The following is a 20500-nucleotide window of genomic DNA, read 5'->3' as shown; positions in this document are numbered from 1 at the left end:
CCACAGGACTCCTTTCTCTCAGCGTCCATTGGTGGTGCTCCCGTGCCAGCTGGTGCCTCATGCAGGACGGTGCATAAAAATAATGGGGTGAGAATCCTAGTTTGAAGAGCTCCTGGTGATTAGAGGACACACAGAGATTTGCAACATAAGGCACGCTGTGCTCAGAGTGCCAACGAGAACAGATAAGGGGCCATGGGAGCGCAAAGGAGGCAGAAATAATTTGGGGACCGGTGTTGCATCCACTCATTCACTGAAACAGAATGTTACAGAGGCTAGCGACAGTCACACACTAACATTTTATTTGAAAGGCGAAACAACCGATCAGGACCGACAGCTCTCACCAGAGTGCGGCCCTCAACAGCGAGTTACACAGATTCATATAGCATTCTGTCCACTAGGGCTCAGTTTTGAAACTTCTTGTCATGCAGTTACCAGGCCCAGGATGTAGTTGTAAGATAAACGTGGTGAGGCACAAGTCTCTAATCTTAGAACACTGGGTTGGGCCTTTTCTCCGTTCCTGGAATTGGCCCCAAACATCACTCCCTGGACTTTGCGCCACACAGTTTCACAAGATAGCCGTTAGCAAGCAGGCAAGACTGATCTTTACAGAAGCGGGAAATCACGCAGTTAGCTTTTAGCAACACTTACTCCATTTTGATTTCATCTCTACAGCCGGGGGCAGAGGAGTAATCATGGAAGGCATCCTGTGGAGGCAGCATTAATTAGAACTAATATGCTAAGTATGTGTTCAGTGAGGGGTCAGGCCATGGGTTTTGTAGGCAGAATTTGGATGTGTCAAGAATGGAGAAAATCCAATTCCAGCTTCCTGCTAATGGGAGGCAGTAGTGTTGGCCCAAGTAACTGGGTCCCTGCCACCCACATGGGAGACACAGATTGAGCTCCTAGCTCCCAGCTCTGGTCTGGCCCAGCCCTAGCTGTGGCAGGCATTTGAGAATGAAATACTGGATTGGAGCACTCTCTCTTTCTCCCTCTTTCTCTCTGGTGAGAGAGAGAGAGAGAGAGAGAGAGAGAGAGAGAGAGAGAGAGAGAGAAAGAGACCTGTACTGTGTCAGCAAAGATTTACTATGTGGCGGCATTGGGAATACAGCCATGAACATGGCACAGTCTCCTCAGAGAACTCCCAATTAGTAGGACCGACACAGGAAAATCCATTCCGGACTGAGAGGTGCTGCTAAAAACGAAGAGGCCAAGAGAGGGCTGGAATGAGCCAGTGCGACACAGGGTGGCCGAGGAAGGCCATTCTGAAGAGGGGACGTTTAGGCTGCGGTCCAAAAGAATGGGACAGCAGCCATGCAAACACTAAGAAAGGTCCTGGGTGTGTCCGAAGCACGGGCAGGAGCTCGGGAGAGAAGCTTCAGAGATCCAGGAGGGATCCAACCAGGCTCTGCTTTCTAGAGAGGGAGATGTTTCAGCTCAGCCACAGAACAGGGAGGCGTGGCTGCGAGTCTGTCAGGCCTAGGGCTGGACCAGCTGCTTCGCGTCTCCCAGCCTCAGTTTCCCCGATGACACGTGCGGGGACACGAAGCAAGGGGAGTGCCCAGAGGCTAGACCCCTTATCCGCCAGAGCCCGGACATCTCTGTGGCAAGCCTGCACAGCCAGGTGGCGGAGAAGGGGGCCGTGTGCTCAGGTAAAGGCCGTGTCAGCTCCTGCACCGTGCTGATCGCGGGGACACCTGTGGGTGGCCAAGCCCCTCACGGCGCGGGATAAAGTGGTCCCAGTCTTGGTTTCATCCCAGTAGCGCAACGTCCAGCACCTGACAGCCAATAAAGGTTGCCTACAAGAGTCTGTAAGGTCTCCCAGGGACTGCGACTGTAACCTAACAAACGGGGAAACCGAGGCTCAGAGAAGCGGGCCGCGGCTCGGCTCTCTCCGCGGAAAACGGAAGCCGAAACCTCTGCTCTGTCCCAATCCCACCGAGCTCTCAGGTGGAAAACTACATTTCCCTAGATGCCATTCGGGGCCGTAGACAGGAACCGGAAGTGACGTGGGGGCGGGGCCAGACTGCATCGCGCTGCTCGCCGCGGCCGCAGCAGGAGGTGACGGCGTTAGGTACGGCTGGGGCTCGGGCTGGCGAGGGCTGCGAGGTCCGGCCTCGGACAGCAGCGGTTCTCGGTTAGGTGGCCCGCGGTTCCTCACTTTCTCGGTGCCTCCCCTGGCTGCCTCACCGCGGGCGGCCCGGCGGGAGCTGAGTGGTCTCGGGCCTGGGGTCGGGGTGTTCCAGAGCCGAAGGGGCCGAGAGGCCTGGAGCGGGCCGCGGGGGGCTGCGGCTTGGAGTGAGGGGGAGAGAGACGTGGGCACACCGGCTGCTCCGTCCTGGGGCGTGGCGCCGGCGGGGGCCGCCTTCGTGGGGGGGAGGGCTTGGACTCGAAGGGTCTGGGCATGTGTGGGCCCGAGGTGGGGGAGGACGATTATTACCCCAGCCCGCACGGTATGGAAGGGGCGTCCTTTGTGGGGGTGGGGAAGGGCCGGACGAAAAGGAAGTGAGATAATGCGGGGCCGCGAACGTAGAGGCCCCGCGGTGCGTGTGTTTGGGGAAAAGCAGGTGGGCCCGAGAGTGCGCAGGGAGACAGCTGGAGGAGGTAGACTTAAATGGCCTGGGCAGGCCTTTGTATGGGTTTGGGTTATTTACTGTAAGCGAAACGGAGAGCCCTGCCGGCTTCTAAGCAGAAGGGGGTTGTGACTGTCAAACATCTGGAAAGTTCTTAGCCCTTGAGGCTGCGCATACTGGGGAGTGCAGGTGAATTCTTCCTCCCCTGCTCCCTGGGAGGGCTTGTAATCCAGGCTGAGTCGATGATTGGAATCCCCTGAAGCAGAGTGAATGCCAGCCCCAGGTCCTGGGCAGGTGCTCTGACTTAGGTACTTAGTAACTCTTAATTCCGCCTCTCCCCGCTGGGCCTGTGATGGAGGCTCAGAAAAGATTCTCGAATAAGGAAGTGCTAGGTCGGGCATAGGTGACGGCCCACATCAGTTCAGCAGGTCCGTGCTCCCGTGGTGCCCAGCTTGCCTCTCAGCATTTTTCTGAGCTCCCGTTTAGTGCCAGGCCTTGTGCTGATGAGCAGGGGGACAAAGACGGGAACGAGATGGTGCGTGCCTTCAGGAGTGGCCAGTCTGCTGTGTTACAGACCCTGGAGGCAGTGGGCGGGGTCGTCTTTAGTAAGTTTTCAAGGTCACTGCACCCCGGTTCCTGGTCCGAAAATATCCTCAAGGACTATAGGAATTTAAAGAGGCTTAGTACCAGGAAGGGGAAACGGGGCAAGGGCGTGGTGGGCTAAAATCCAGTGCAGTCCAGTAAGCATCAACACTGCTGGGAGTTGTTGAGTGTGTAGGTGAATGTAGACACCTACATCTCACAATCCTTCCTGCAAAAGAATTCAGTTTGATGCGAGAGAAATGATCAACTCTGGCTCTCCAATTTAAATTTTTTTACTTTTTAAAAGATTTATTTTATTTGAGAGAGTTACAGAGAGAGAGAGAGAGATGTCGGTCTTCCATCCGCTGGTTCACTCCCCAGATGGCCGCAACAGCCGGAGCTGCACTGATCCAGAGCCAGGAGCTTCATCCATGTCTCCCATGTGGGAGCAGGGGCCCAACAACTTGGGCCATCTTCTACTGCCTTTCCAGGACACAGCAGAGAGCTGGGTCGGAAGTGGAACAGCTGCGACTTGAAGCGGCACCCATATGGAATGCCGGCATTGCAGGTGGGGCTTTACCTGCTATGCCACAGCGCCTGCCCCTTTCCAATTTTTTAAACAATGGACAGCTGTCAGCTCCTGAAGCTACCCCTCTCCTAGCTCCCTTTTCCTTAGAGACATCCACATGCATTACTGCCTAGTCGTTCCCCAGCAAGGCCTGCCACAGAGGAGGACCTCAGTGTTGAGTGGTTAAATGGTCAGACACGAATAAAACTACAAAGTGCTGCGAAGTTCACAGGTAGAAGAGACTACGTGGCTATTGGCAAAGTAGCATTCATTTAACAAATTGGTGTTTTTCTCACCCTAATAAAATGAATTTAACTGAATCCATTCATGCTAAAGTTTTCATTTCATTTGTGAATGCCTAAATGCAGAAAAATCCAGATGACTCGCGATTGGCTTTATAGTTTGTTTCGTCCTCTAAAGAAAGAGTTGTGACAGGTCAGAGTACTGTTTGTTAAAGATATGGTGTGGGGCTGGTGTTGTGCAGCAGGAACAGCGTTGTGACAGCAGATAAAGCCAGCTCCTACAATACTGGCATCCCATATGGGTGCGGGTTTGTGTCCTGTCTGCTCCATGTCCGATGTCCCTGCTCCATGTCCCTGCTAATGGCCTGGGAAAAGCAGCAGAAGATGGGCCAAGTGCTTTGGTCCCTGTTACCTATGTGGGGGATCTGGAAGAAGCTCCTGGCTTCAGCCTGGCCCATCCTGGATGTTGGCCATTTGGGGTGTGAACCAGTGGATGGAGGACCTGTTTTTCTCTGCTCCAACACTTTCAAAATCTAAAAAAAAAAAAAAAAAGACATGGGGTGGCCGTTGTGGCACAGTGAGTTAAGTAAACCACTGCTTAGAAAATCTGCAACCCTGGGACTGGCGCTGTGCCACAGCGGGTTAGTGACCTGGCCTGAAGTGCTGGCATCCCATAAGGATGCTGGTTCAAGTCCTGACTGCTGCTCTTCCAATCCAGCTCTCTGCTGTGGCCTGGGATTGCAGTAGAGGATGGCCCAAGTCCTTGGGCCCCTGCACCCGCGTGGGAGACCCGGAAGGAGCTCCTTGCTCCTGGCTTTGGATTGGCGCAGCTCTGGCCATTATGGCCAACTGTGGAGTGAACCAGTGCATGGAAGACTTCTCTCTCTCTCTGCCTCTCCTCTCTCTGTGTAACTCTTTCAAATAAAAATAAAACAAATCTTTAAAAAAAAAAAAAAAACCCGCATCCCACATAGAAGGGGCAGACAGGGCTCCCATCCACTGGTTCATTCCCTAAATGCCCACACAACCCCCACACTGGGCAGCACTGAAGCCAGGAGTCAGGAACTCACTCCTGGTCTCCCATGTGGATGGTGGGAACGCAATTATTATTTGAGAGGCAGGAAGACAGATCTCCCATCCGTTGATGCAAACAGCTGGGGCAGGACAGGTCTGGGCTAGGCCTGAGCCAGAAGCTGGGAACCCAGTCCAGATTCCCGTGTCGGTGGCGGGGAGCAGATACTCGAGCCATCACCTCCTAAGGATGTGACTTAGCAGGAAGGTGGAATTCTGAAGCAGAGTGAGGCTCAAACATGGGCTTTCCAGTATGGAAGCTGGTGTCCCCAGAAGCATCTTAACCACTGTGTACATCCCAGATTGTTTTTTAAACTGCTAAGTTTTGGGTAATTTGTTTCATAGTAATAAGTAGTGAATCACCCAAGATGTCAGAATTTAATGGTATGCAGCTAAAATAGCATATAGAAGGAAATTTATGGTTTAAAATATAAAGTACTCATGTTTTAAAAAAAGTTTATAAAATCAATAATCCTAAGAAGCTGGGGGGAAAGAAGAAAAAAATTGAAGAAAAAAAAAGTAAGCAAAAAAAATAGCAGATTTTAATGAAGCAGAAAAGAAACAATAGAGAAAAAAATCACTAAAATTTTAAAAAAATGATAAGCCCCTAAATGGACAGATCATGGGAAAAATTTTATTAATGAGAAAGACACAAAGTATGAATGTTAATAATGGACCTGTTACCGGAGAAATTGCAGGGTTCTTGTCTTCGCGCAAGAAAGAATTCAGGCGTGAGACAGAGAGTAGTGGGAGGTAAAAGTAGCAAAGTTTATTAGGGTAGGGACATCCGTAAAAATGGATGGGCACCTCTCCAGACAGGACCTGAGAGAGAGTGCCCAGTCGCTCAGACTGGGGGAGAGCGGGGCTGCATGGGTGAGTGGAGTACACCTGGCCAGGCCAGGCGGGCGGCTCAGCAAAGATGCAGAGAGCTGAGCGCGCAGCGCAGTCCAGTTGAGGCTGGGGGTTTTTAAAGAGATGGGTCTTGCTTCCCCACCTCTGTTCCTCTTGGAACAAAGGGCTTTTTGGATGTAAATAGAAAAACTTCTCTTGAAGGTCTGAAACAAAGGACTTTATGGATGCAAATGTTATCAGACAAGAGGAAGGGAGCAGGGTGTTTGAGATGCAGATACTAGGCTGCACCTGGGAGATTGTGGAAGATTGTCAGGCAGAAGGGGGCAGGGCAGGATGCAAGGGCCAGGCTGCCCCTGAAACATTGTCAGGATGACTTTGAGATGCAGATGCATATGCTGGACATAGATGTCTTCTCCTTAGGCCTGTTACACACACATAAGCTCATAACTGACTTCCTACCTAACAGACCCAGGGATGTCACTATAGGTACTACAGATACTAAAAGGATATTTTTTTTCCTTCAGAAACCTGTTATTTAAGGAATACAAACTTCATGCATTTCATAAGTACAACTGTAGGAACATAGTGATTCTGTTAGGTAGGAAGTCAGTTATGAGCTTATGTGTGTGTGACAGGCCCAAACAGAAGACATCTATATGCATCTGCATCTCAAAGTCATCCTAACAAGGTTTCAGGGGAAGCCCAGATTTCGCATCCTGCCTGCCCTGCCCCCTTCTACCTGATAACCTGCCAGGCGGAGGCGCCCAGATTTCGCATCCTGCCTGCCCTGCCCCCTTCTACCTGATAACCTGCCAGGCAGGAGGCCCTCACCCCCTCCTGCTTCCTGCCTGACAAATCTTCCTCAGTCTCCCAGGTGCAGCCCAGCATCTGCATCTCAAAACACCCTGCTCCCTTCCTCAGGTCTGATAACATTTGCATCCATAAAGTCCTTTGTTTCAGACCTTCCACAGGAAGAAGCTTCTTATCAGTCTTTCTTTCCAGGTGGAAGCATGTGAAGATAAAGACCTACTTCTTTAAAAACCCCAGCCTAAATGCAGGCTGGGCACTCTCTCTCAGGTCCTGTCTGGAGAGGTGCCCATCCGTTTTTACGGATGTCCCTACCCTAATAAACTTTGCTACTTTTACCTCCCACTACTCTCTGTCTCACGCCTGAATTCTTTCTTGCGCGAAGACAAGAACCCTGCAATTTCTCCGGTAACAATTCTTCCCACTGTACCCAGCCTCCAGTTTTTTAAACAACAAACACGAATAAAACACTCAGACTCCCACCCCTCTTCCTCCTCCCTCTCCTATTCACATTCTCATTTTTTCCTAAGATCCATTTTTCAATTAACTTTATACATATATGATTATACTAAGATTTCGACAAATAGTGTGAAAAAATAAACTTCCTCAACAGTCGAGACAAGGGCTGTTCAAAGTTGTTGCATCTCCAAAAGATTCAATTTGATTTCTATAGATTACCTTTTTTTTTTTTTTTTAAAGAGTTACACAGAGAAAGAAGGAGAGGCAGAGAGAGAGAGAGGTCTTCCATCCGCTGGTTCACTCCCCAGTTGGCTGCAACGGCCAGAGCTGAGCCGATCTGAAGCCAGGAGCCAGGAGCTTCCTCCAGGTGTCTCATGCAGGTGCAGGGGACCAAGGACTTGGGCCATCCTCCACTGCTTTCCCAGGCCCTAACAGAGAGCTGGATTGGAAATGGAGCAGCCGGGACTCAAGCCGGTGTCCATATGGGATTCCAGCACTGCAAGTGGTAGCTATAGCTGCTATGGCACAGCGCTGGCCCTCTATACATTACCTTTTAGGTACGCTATTAGTTATCACAGATCAAAGAGAACATACTGTATTTGTCCTTTTGGGACTGACTTATCTCTAAGTATGATGTTTTCCAGTTTCATCCATTTTGTTGCAAATGACCAGATTTCATTTTTTTTTTTTTTTACCATTGTGTTGTATTCCATAGTGTACATATGCCATAATTTCTTTATCCCATCTTCAGTAGAAGATGTTTGGGTTGATTCCATATCTTAGCTATTGTGAATTGAGCTGCAATAAATATGGAGGTACAGATAACTCTTTGATATGCTGATTTCATTTCCCTAGGATAAATTCCCAGGAGTGAGATGGCTGGGTATATTCAGTATTCACATTTCTGAGATATCTCCCTACTGTCTTCCACAGTGGTTGTACCAATTTACATTCCCACCGGCAGTAGGTTCGGTAACTTTTCCCCTACATCGTGCCAGCATTTGCTGTTGATTTTTGTATGAAAGCCATTCCAATGGTGGTGAAGTGAAACTTCATTGTGGTTTTAATTTGCATTCCCTGATTGTAAGATCACACCAAACACTGGAGTAAGGGAAAGGGTTTATTGGGGCAAATTTCAGCAGGCCATAGGGAAGGGGCGAGGAAGGAGAAAGAGAGTATAGGAGACAGAGAGAGAGGAAACGAGAGAGCAGAGAGAAGAGAGTGATCAAGAGAGAGCGAGAGTAGAGAGCAGTAGAGAAGAGAACCATGTGTTCAGGAACAGGTCCTTTTAAAACTTTGCTGGAGGGCAAGCAGGGAAGCAGGAGCAGCGAATCCCATTAGGATGAGAGTGGAGCTTGACACCTGTGGTGGGGCCATGTGGCCACCTGGCTTCCAGCAATGGCAGCGGGGGCTAGAGCCTAAGATGGTGTCAGGGTATATTTCGCGCCATAGATAAGACTGCACCATTTTCTTAACACTGATGGCTAGTGATCCTGAGCATTTTTTCATGTGTGTTGGCCATTTGGATTTCCTCTTTTGAAAAATGCCTGTTTAAATCCCTTGTTCATTTTTTAACTGGGTTGTTTGTTTTGTTGTTGAGTTTCTTGAGCTCTTTATATATTCTGGTTGTTAATCCTTATCAGTTGCATAGTTTGCAAATAATTTTTCCTATTCTGTCAGTTGCCTCTTCACTTTCCTGAGTGTGTGTTTTGCAGTGCAGAAGCTTCTCAATTTTATGTAATCCCATTTGTCAATTTTGACTTTGATTGCCTGTGCCTCTGGGGTCTTTTCCAAGAACTCTTTGCCTATGTGAATGTCTTTCAGGGTTTCCCCAGTGTTCTCTAATAATTCGATGGTATCGGGTCATAGATTTAGGTTGTTAATCCATTTTGAATGTATTTTCGTGTATGCTATAAGGTAGGGGTCTTGCTTCATACTGTTGCATGTAGAGATCCAGTTTTCCCAGCACCCTTTGTGGAAGAGACTGTCCTTGCTCCAGGGATTGATTTTAGCTCCTTTGTGAAACATAAGTTGGTTGTAGGTGCATGGGTTGATTTCTAGTGCTTCTATTCTTTTCCATTGGACTATCCATATGTTTTTGTACCAGTACCAGGCTGTTCTGATTATAACTGCCCTGTAGTATATCTTGAAATCTGGTATTGTGATGCCTCCTGCTTTGTTTTTGTTGTATAAGCTTTCCATATGAATTTCAGCATCATTTTTTCTATATCTGAGAAGAATGTCCTTGGTATTTTGATAGGCATCACATTGATCTGTAAATCGCTTTCAGTAGTATGGACATTTTGATGATACTGATTCTTCCAATCCCTGAACATGGAAGATTTTTTTCTTTTTTTTTTTTTTTTTTTGTATCTTATTCTATTTCTTTCTTTAATGTTTTATAATTTTCATGGTAGAGATCCTTGACATCCTTGGTTAAATTTATTCCAAGGTGTTTGATTTTTTTTTTTTTTTTTTTTTTTTTTTTTAGCTATTGTGAATGAGATTGAGCTTAGAAGTTCTTTCTCAGTGGTGGCATTGTTTGTGTATAAAAAGGCTATGGATTTTTGTGTGTTAATTTTATATCCTGCCACTTTATCAAACTCTTCTATGAGTTCAAATAGTCTCTTAGTGGAATCTTTTGGATCCCCTGTTGTCGCGAGTGCTTACTGACACGCAGCTCAACAGCAGCAAGTGCAACGGACGACTTATCAGTCATGGGAAAGAAAGGAACACATGGAGACAAGGTTGCCTTTCCAATGAAGGATTTTTATTGCTTACACACCGGGGACACACCAGGGGTTTATCACACTGCTCTACTGCTTAGTTATTAGGATCAGTATACTCATCAGTATCAATATGCTTATCAGTTTTTCCATTTAACATGCTTAACATAATTATACTTAACATAACTACTTGGCCTGGTCACCTAACTTAACTACTTAACACACTTATCAATATCACTACAATAATATCAATAATTAAACTTAATATAGCTGACTTCACAATTACTGAATTACTTAGCTTGACGTAACTACTTATCTTAATATATACTTAACAATATCACTTATTTGCCAGAAAATTAATATTATTATACCACAAGTCACACCAAACACTATTAAAGTAATCTTTAGTACTATCACAATGAAGAATACAAGCACAGCCAGGAGCCAGGTGCTTCTCCTGGTCTCCCATGCGGGTGCAGGGCCCAAGGACTTGGGCCATCCTCCACTGCTTTCCCAGGCCACAGCAGAGAGCTGGACTGGAAGAGGAGCAACCGGGACTAGAACCGGTGTACATATGGGGTGCCGGCGCCACAGGTGTAAGATTAACCTAGTGCGCCATGGTGCTGGCCCCTCTTCTAGGTTTCTTGATTTGTTGGCATACAGCTCTTTGTAGTAATTTCTGGTTATTCTTTTTATTTCTCTGGTGTCTGACATTTCCTTTTTCATCTCTAGTTTTATTGATTTTGGTCTTCTTCCTCTTTTTTTTTTGGTTAGTTGGGCCAATGGTGTGTCACTTTTGTTTATTTTTTTAAAAAATCAACTTTTTCATTTTGCTTATCTTTTGTGTTCTTGTTTTTTGTTTCAATTTTGTTTATTCTCTAATTATTTCTTTTCTCCTACTAATTTTGGATTTGGTTTGCTGTTGTTTTTCTAGGTCCTTGAGATGCATTGATAGCGCATTTATTTTTGATGCTTTTCCAATTTTTTTTTTTTGACAGGCAGAGTGGACAGTGAGAAAGAGAGAAAGGTCTTTCTTTGCCCTTGGTTCACCCTCCAATGGCTGCCGTAGCCGGTGTACTGTGGTCGGCGCACCACGCTGATCCGAAGGCAGGAGCCAGGTGCTTTTCCTGGTCTCCCTTGGTGCAGGGCCCAAGCACTTGGGCCATCCTCCACTGCACTTCCGGGCCACAGCAGAGAGCTGGCCTGGAAGAGGGACAACCGGGACAGAATCCAGCGCCCGGACTGGGACTCAAACCCCGTGTGCTGGCGCTGCAGGCGGAGGATTAGCCTATTGAGGCCGCTGCGCCGGCCTGCAGTTTCTTGATGTAGGCACCAATTTTGCTATAAACTTTCCTCTTAACGCTGCTTTTGCTGTATCCCATAAGTTTTGATATGTTGTATTGTCATCTTCATTTGTTTCCAGAAATTTTTTTATTTCTCTTGAATTCTTCAATGATCTTCATTCAGGAGCATGTTGTTCAGTCTCCACGTGTTTGCTTTTTTTTTTTTTTTTTTTTTAAGATTTATTTATTTATATGAAAGAGTTACACAAAGAGAGGAGAGGCAGAGAGAGAGAGAGGTCTTCCATCCGCTGGTTCACTCCCCAGATGGCCGCAACGGCCAGAGCTGTACCAATCTGAAGCCAGGAGCTAGGAGCTTCTTCCAGGTCTCCCACGTGGGTGCAGGGGCCCAAGGACATGGGCCATCTTCTACTGCTATCCCAGGCCATAGCAGAGAGCTGGATCAGAAGTAAAGCAGCTCGGTCTCAAACCGATGCCCATACAGGATGCCGGCGCTTCATGCCAGGGCGTTAAGCCACTGCACCACAGCGCCAGCCCCCATGTGTTTGCGTGTGTTCTAGAAATTCCTGAGTTGTTGATTTCCAGCTTCATTCCAATTGTGGTCCAAGAAGATGCATGGTATGATTTCGATTTTTTTTAATTTCCTGAGACTTGCTTTATGGCCTAGCATGTGGTCAATCCTAGAGAAAGCTCCATACACTGGTGAGAAGAATTTGTATTCTGCAACTGTAGGCTGGAAAGTTCTATAGATATCTGTTAGGTCCATTTGATCTTAGTGTCGCTTAACTCAACTCTGTTGTTTCCTTGCTGATTTTCTGTCTGGTTAATCTATCCATTGCTGAAAGTGGAGTATTGTAGTCCCCCATTACTATTGTATTAGTTTCTGTGTCACCCTTTAGATCCCTTCTCATTTCTTTTAAATAGCCAGGTGCCATATAATTAGGTGTATATACATTTATAGTTACATCTTCCTGTTGAATTGATCCCTTAATCATTATGTAGTGCCTTTCTTTATCTCTTTTAATAGTTTGTTGTTGTTGTTGTTGTTGTTAAACTCTATTTTGCCTGTTATTAGGATGGCTCTACCAGCTATTTTTTGGTTTCTGTTTGCATGGCATATCTTTTTCTATCCTTTCACTTTCTGTCGGCGTGTATCTTTATTGGTGAGATGTGTTTCTTCTAGCAGCAAAGAGATGGGTTTTGTTTTCAATCCATTCTGCCATTCTGTATCTTTTAACTGAAGAGCTGAGACCATTTACATTCAAGGTGACTATTGATAAGTAATGACTTGGCCCTGCCATTTTTCTGTAAATATTACTATGTTTACTTTGGATTTCCTGTGTACTTTTATTGAGAGATTTTCTGCCTTCACCTTCTTTCATAGTGATGACTGTGTCTCTGTGTGTAGCCCATCCTTAAGCATCTTTTGTAAGGTTGGATGGCTGGTGACAAATTCTTTCAATTTCTGTTTGTTATGGAGGGTCTTTATTTCACCTTCATTCATAAATGAGAGCTTTGCAGGGTATAGTATTCTGGGTTGACAGATTTTTTTTCTCTTTAAGACTTGGAATATATCTCTCAATTCTCTTCTAGCCTGTAGGGGAAGTCATCTCTGAGTCTAATTAGAGATCCTCTGAAAGTAATCTGGCTTTTCTCTTAAGTGCATTTGAGAATCTCTTCTGTTTTACTGTGGAGAATTTGACTACAATGTGTCGTGCTGAAGAGCTTTTTCTGGTTGTGTCTTTTAGGAGTTCTGTGTGCTTCATGTACTTGGACATCCTTTTCTTCCTCCAAATTAGGGAAGTTTTCTGTATATTTCACTAAAAAGGCCTTCTAATCCATTCTCTATTTCCACGCCTTCAGGAACTCCTAAGACCTGTGTGTTGGGTTGTTTGAAGGTATCCCATAAATCTCCAACACTTTTTTTTAGCTTTCTAATTTCTTCCTCTTTTTTGGCCTGACTGTAAACTTTCCAGAGATTTGTCTTCTAACTCAGATGTTCTTCCACGTTGCTGAGTCTGTTGTTAAAGCTTTCCACTGCATTTTTTGTTCTATTGAATTCTGCATTTCCAATATTTTGTTTTGATTTCTCTTTAAAATCTCAATTTCATGGGAAAATTTTTCCTTCATGTCATGTACGGATTTCTGTAGTTTACGGATTTGCTTGTGATTACTTCTTTCTTTTTTCTTTTTTGCTTCCTCCTGGTCTCCCATGGGGTGCAGGGCCCAAGCACTTGGGCCATCCTCCACTGCCTTCCCGGGCCACAGTAGAGAGCTGGACTGGAAGAGGAGCAACCGGGACTAGAACCTGGGGTGCCGGCGTCACAGGTGGAGGATTAGCCTAGTGCCGGCCACTTGTGATTATTTCTAAGCAATCCTACAATCAGTTTTTTTTTTAATTCTGTTCTGGCATTTCTTCAGTCTCTTCATGTTCACGTTCTAGTACTCAAGTGTTATTGTGTTCTTTGAGAGGTGTCATGTTGTCTTTCTCATACTTGTTTCTTGAATTACTGTTTTTATTATTAGACATTTTGGAGATACTTGGTGTTTTTTATTTTTTTCCCTTTTCCCTGTGATGGTTTTTATCTTTGGACTATGCCTCTCTGGCGTAGTGGAGTGTCCACTGTTTCAGTGACTACCCAGAGGCGTGTGTTGAATGTGGTCAGAGAGCTCTGTTCAGTGCTCCAGAGTGAGGGGAGTGTCCAATGTGACACCCAAGTTGGGTGTGATAAATCACTCTCTTTTTGTTGTAATCACAGGGGAGGTTTGTTCAGCTCTGCTAGCATAATCTCATGCTTACCTACTCTCCTCCAGTGCCTGGGCACTAGCCCCAGGGAGTAGTTTTCATCCATGCCACCACAAGAACCACACAAATGATCCATGCAGTCTTTGGTGTGAACACGGATCCCTCAGCAATGACCCTCACCAGGGAATCAGGAAGTCCTGAGCATGTGAAGCTGCCCACAGTGACTGCCCAAAGACCCAGCCACACCCTGCTCTATCACAGGGAGCCATGGTGTTTTCACAGTCGCAGCACACAAGGCTCCCACAGTCACAAGCACTCAAGCCCCCGTCAGTTCTCCCAGTCATACTCGGGCATCTCCTGTTGGCTGTTTGCTGGGCACATGGACACAAGCTGGCGCAGCTGTTACATATGTCCAAAATGGTGCCCACCCTCTCTTGGCTAGTTACAGGACACTGGTGCCAGGTGGTCAGGGAGAGAGGAATGCACCCCCTTTTTTCTCTTAAGGTTGGCAGGGACACTATCCTCCACAGGGCTCATGCCAGACTCATGCCAGGCTCCTCCCACAGCTTTATTGCCAGTGGGTGGGCTGCTGCAGTCTGGCCTCACCTCATTCTCCCAAACTGGTGCTGAGGCTCTCGGCTGCTGGGGTCCTGGGTTGTGTGTGTCTTTACCCTCCACATAGATCTACAGTGTCCCTCTAATTTGCATGGATTTTCTCTGCTGTTTTCTCCCTATCTCTTCCCTAAGATTGCACTCTCTCTACTTTTTTTTAATCTATCTTCCCCTAGACTAGAGCAGGAAGCTCTCTCCCTATTCTTCCATCTTGGAAACTGTCCTCAAAAGGATGATATTTGTAAGTAGCTTTATCTTAATAAATTTGTCAGTTTAGATAAAATGGACAAGTTCATTGCAATATATAAATTCCAGACCAGTTCAGCTGAAAAAGAAAGTCTTTTCTACAAATGCCAGACACAAAAATGAGGGGCTGTGATTGGCCTGTTGGTTAAGATGCCCATGTTCTCTATCAGAGTACCTGGCACTGATGCTCAGCTCTGGCTCCTGACCCCAGCTTCTTGCCAATATAGACCCTGTGGGGCAGTGGTGATGGCTTGAGTAATTGGATCCCTGCCATCCATATGGAAGGCCTGGATTGAGTTCCCAGCCTGGCCCAGCCCCAGCTGTTGTCCAGGAATTTGGGGAGTGAACCAGGAGATGGTAGCTCTGTCTCTGTGTCTCTCAAATTAATTGATTAATTAAGAAATTAATTTGGAGTATAGGCCTTAATGTAAAACTGGAAGTATAAAACTTTGGGGCTGTTTTGTGGTGCCGTGGTTAAGTCTCCCCTGCAACAATGACATACCATATGGACTGATTCAAGTCTCAGCTGCTCCACTTCATACAGCTACCTGCTTATGTGCCTGGGAAGGCAGCAGAAGTATTTGGGTTCCTGTACCCATATCGGAGACCTATATGATGGAGTTCCAGACTCCTACCTTTGGCCTGGTCCACTCCTGGCCTTTTACAGACATTTGAGGAGTGAACCAGCAGATGGGTGAGCTCCTGTCTCTGTCTCTCTGCCTTTCAAATAAATAAATAAATCTTTTTATTTTTTTTGACAAGCAGAGTTAGACAGTGAGAGAGACAGAAAGGTCTTCCTTCCGCTGGTTCACCCCCCAAAATGGCCGCCATGGCCGGCGCTGCGCTGCACCGATCCGAAGCCAGGAGCCAGGTGCTTCCTCCTGGTCTCCCATGCGGGTGCAGCTGCCCAAGCACTTGGGCCATCCTCCACTGCCTTCCCGGGCCACAGCAGAGAGCTGGACCAGAAGGGAGCAACCGGGACTAGAACCCGGTGCCTATATGGGATGCTGGCGCCGCATGCGGAGGATGAGCCAAGTGAGCCATGGTGCTGGCCCCAATAAATAAATCTTTAAAAAAAAAATAAAACTTTTGAAGGGAACAGAATATTTTTAAAACTTTGGAGTAAACAAAGATTTCTTAGAGGACACAAAAAGCATATATAAGAAAAAATGATAAATTGATGAAAATTTAAAGCTTTTGCTCATGAAAAGGGAATGTTAAGAAAATGGGTAGACAAGTCACAGACTGAGAGCAAATAGTTCCACTAAATGTATCTGGAAAGGACTTGTATCCAGAATACATGATAAATGTCTACAGTTCAATAACTTAAAAGGCTTAAGTGAGCACACGACATCAGGTGTCTCACAAAGACATTACAAGTGACTAATAAATAACATGAGAAAGTGTTCAGAATCATCATCAGTCAGTGAAATGTGTAATGAAAACATAACAATGTACTCTGCAAGAATGACTAATGGGGCTGGTGCTGTGGCATAGTGGGCTAAGCCTCTGCTGCAGTGCTGCCAGTTCTAGTCCCGGCTGCTCTCTTCCAACCCAGCTCTCTACTATGGCCTGGGAAAGCAGTGGAAGGTGGCCCAAGTGATTGGTCCCCTGCACCCGCATGGAAGGCCTGGAAGAAGTTCCTGGCTCTGGATCAGCCCAGCTCTGGCTGTTGTGACCATTTGTGGAGTGAACTGGGGGTGGAAGACCTTTGTTTCTTCTCTCCTCTCGCTGTCTATAAACTCTACCTCTCAAATAAATAAGTAAATGAAAATTCTTTAAAAAGGCGACTAAGGTTTAGGACCCTGACAGCAGCAGATTTGCTATGATAGGGGCCATGTGGAATTCTCATACACTGCTCACAGCTGTATAAAATGGTACGGTACAGTGTAGGCATTTGGCATAGTGATTAAGATGCCGGTTGGGATGTCCGTGTTCCATGTCACAGTGCTTGGGTTTGACTCCTAGCTCTAGGTTTTGATTCCAGCTTCATGCTACTGTGAACCATAGCTGAGCTCCTGTCACCCATATTGGAGGCATGGAGTTAGTTCTGGTTCCTGGTTTCAGCCTAGCCCAGCCCCAGGCACTGGGGGCATTTGGGAGAGTGAACTAGTGGATGAAGTGATCTCTGTATCTTTCTCTGTCTCTTAAAAGGGCACAGGGTCTGGCATCGTGGTACGGTGGGTTAAGCTGCTGCTTGCAGTGCCAGCATCTCAGAGTGCTGGTTCAAGTCCTTGTTGCCATGCTTCCAAACCAGCTCCCTGCTAATGGACCTGGGAAGGCAGCAGATAATGACTTAAGTACTTGGGCCCCTGCCACCCACATGGGAGACCTGGGTGGAGTTTCAGGCTACTGGCTTTGGCCTGGCCCAGCCCTGACCATTGTGGCCATTTGGAGAGTGAACCAGCAAATGGAAGATTCTTTCATTTTCACTTTTTATGTCATTCTGCTTTTCAAATAAATCTTTAAAAAACTAAAAAAAAAAAAAAAGATACAGTAGGGCTGACCGTTTGGCACAGTAGTTAAGACGCTGCTTTGGATGCCCACATTGCATATTTGAGTGCTTGGGTTCACCTTCTGTTGGGGTCTTAAGCCTGAGGCTGGCCCCTGACCAGCAGGGGACAGTACAAGCACTCCCTGACAAGGCGAACGGGAGAGGTAAGGCCGACAGGTCAAGCACACCGCAGCAAGCACCCGTGAGTTCTGTCGAAGCAGGAACTACTTTATTGAGGAAATGTGCAGGCTTATAAAGCTTAAGAAAGATATGTGCAGTAGGGGAGCCAATCAGTGAAAAGGTCACGCAAGCATGGGTGGACCATGCACAGGGGCATCTTAAGTGAGGTATAGGGATCATGCACTGTCCACGTGTCTGGAACTAAATCGGACCTATCCCTGCAGGTGGTCAAATCTCACGTGGTTTAACTGCAGCGGCCACAGACACCCACACACCCCCCCCCCCCCCCCACATCCACCAGGCACCATGTTGTCAGGGACTATTTTAGGCAATGCCCAATAACGTTCTTCCAGTTCCTGCTACTGCACACCCTGGGAGACAGCAGTTATGACTCAAGTATTTGGGTCCCTGCCACCCATGTGGGAGACCCAGATTGAGTTCTTAGCTTCTGGCTTTGATCCAACCCAGCCCTGGCTGTTGTGGGCATCTAAGGAGTGAACTAGCAGACATTGTCTCTGTCTCTGCCTTTCAAATAGCACTATACTTCAGGAAACTGATGTAGTTTCTCCTGAGTTACATATACACCTATCCTGTGACCCAGCAATTCTACTTTTAGCTTCCTAGCCAGTTGATGTGAAAACACATGTCCACAAAACAGTTGTACGAGAATGTTCATAGCAGTTTTATCAAAATATCCTCAAATTGGAGAAAATCTCAAATGTCTAGCTGCATGAAAATAAAGTGTGGCTTAGTCATACAATAGAATTGCCCAGTAATAAAAAAACTTGCTAAAGGGGAAGAAATCACATTGTAAATAGTACATATTTTAGTCTATTGATGAGAAATTTTATAATACGCACAGCTAATCTATGATGTAGAACACAGAACAGTGGCTGCCTTTGGCAGGGTGGGCATTAATGTGGAAAATGCAAAAAGAACTGGAACTTTCTGGGAGTGATAGAAATGTTTTATATCTTGATGAGAATATGAATAGCATCAGTCCTGTGCTTTTTTCAAAATTCACCGCACTAGGGGGCCGGTGCCGTGGCATACTAGGTTAATCTTCCGCCTGCAGTGCCAGCATCCCAGATGGACACTGGTTCTAGTCCCGGTTGCTCCTCTTCCAGTCCAGCTCTCTGCTGTGGCCTGGGAAAGCAGTGGAGGAGAGCCCAAGTCCTTGGGCCCCTGCACCTGCATGAGAGACCCAGAGGAAGCTCCTGGCTCCTGACTTCAGATCAGCGCAGCTCCGGCCATTGCAGCCACTTGGGGAGTGAACCAACAGAAGGAAGACCTTTCTCTCTGTCTCTCACACTGTCTGTAACTCTACCTGTCAAATAAAGAAATAAATAAATCTTAAAAAAAAATTCACCACACTAGTATGTTTTACCACCCCCTCCACAAACTGAACTGTACCCTATGATTTTGTGATTTGCTGTATGTAAAATTATATCAAAGAAAATATTTAGGGCAAGATAACATGTAGAGAAGTGGAAATAATAGGGGGTTGATTTAAGTGGTTTCAGTTCTTATGTTTATATCAGGGGCAAATGAATTCAAAGCTGATGAATCAAGAAGTAATGGAGGCCAGTGCCGCGGCTCACTAGGCTAATCATCCACCTTGCGGCGCCGGCACACCGGGTTCTAGTCCCGGTCGGGGCACCGGATTCTATCCCGGTTGCCCTTCTTCCAGGCCACCTCTCTGCTGTGGCCCGGAAAGGCAGTGGAGGATGGCCCAAGTGGGCCCTGCACCCCATGGGAGACCAGGAGAAGCACCTGGCTCCTGCCATCGGATCAGCGCGGTGCGCCGGCCACTGGAGGGTGAACCAACGGCAAAGGAAGACCTTTCTCTCTGTCTCTCTGTCTCTCTCTCTCACTGTCCACTCTGCCTGTCAAAAAAAAAAAAAAAAAGAAGTAATGGTATAAGCACAACTTCAGGTTAAAGTGTTAGTTACGAGAAGAATGAAAGACAACCGGTTAACCACGGTTGCCCGTAGAGGTGAAGGGGTGGGGGTGAGGATCATCACTTTTCATTATAAAAGACCTTGTTTTTTAACCATATACATGAATCATATGACATATTTTTAAGGATGCAGTTTCCCTATAATAGTGTGACTCAGAAGATCATGGCAATGGCCACACTATTCTTGGTCTGTGACACTTGACCATAGGCTAGAGCATTTCTTTTTTTCTTTCTTTTTTATTCATTTATTTGAAAGGCAGGGTTACAGAGAGGCAGAGGTAGAGAAAAAAGAGGTCTTCCATCTGTTGATTCACCCTCCAAATGGCTACAATGGCTGGAGCTAGACCAATCTGAAGCCAGGAGCTTCTTAAGGGTCTCCCACATGGGTGCAACACTTGGGTCACCCTCTGCTGCTTCCCCAGGTGTGTTAGCAGGGAGCTGGATTGGAAGTGGAGCAGCCAGCACTGCAGGCGGCAGCCCCAACTAGAGCATTTGTGACTGTCTTTCTCAGGGATTTTGAACACCGCTGAAATTTTGGCATCATTTGTTAAATGTGCTATACCAGTGCTTGTCCATGTTTTCCAACCTCAGGCTCTTTTGAGGAATGTTAAACATCGTCACTGGTCACTGGCTCCCTGCTGCCACAGTACTCAGCTGGTCTAGGGGAGGGAATATATCATTTGAAAAAGCTAGTTCTGTTACATCTCCTAGAGCCTAGACAAACTCCTGCCTGGTTTTGTGCCACTCTGTCCTACTTTTTAGCTAGCCCCTCATTCTCCTAGGATGTTTCTACTGGAGGATGCTGAAAATAGGAGGTGCTGAATATATATTTGCTAAAGAATGTGAAAATGAGCTGGCTGAGGTACAATCATACAGTACATTTTGGAGAACACAATAGGTAGCTTGGCTATCTGTGTCACTGCAACAGTGGATCTTGATTGATAGCTTAGAGATGTCACTGATTGTGCTTGTCCTGAAAGGAGAATATTTGGCTCCCTTAGTACTGAACTAAGTGCTGGTACTGTTCTGTGTTAATCCTTTCTCTGGGAGACACACTTGCTTTTCTTAGTTCATTAAATTTGGG

The 20500-nt window shown here is 46.5% G+C and overlaps 1 protein-coding gene across 2 annotated transcripts in view; it reads left to right on the top strand.

Moving 5' to 3' along the window:
• Positions 1–2021: 2021 nt before the first annotated feature.
• TRMT10B (tRNA methyltransferase 10B) overlaps positions 2022–20500 on the top strand; it is a 33640-nt gene continuing 15161 nt past the window's right edge. For both annotated transcript variants that reach the window (XM_062207932.1, XM_062207931.1), the window contains exon 1: positions 2022–2071. The gene's annotated coding sequence lies outside the window, so the exon portion shown is untranslated. The remainder of the gene's footprint in view (positions 2072–20500) is intronic.

This window comes from Lepus europaeus, chromosome 12 (genome assembly GCF_033115175.1).
Source record: "Lepus europaeus isolate LE1 chromosome 12, mLepTim1.pri, whole genome shotgun sequence".
Classification (NCBI taxonomy): domain Eukaryota; kingdom Metazoa; phylum Chordata; class Mammalia; order Lagomorpha; family Leporidae; genus Lepus; species Lepus europaeus.
This window is presented reverse-complemented; position numbering and strand designations above follow the sequence as displayed.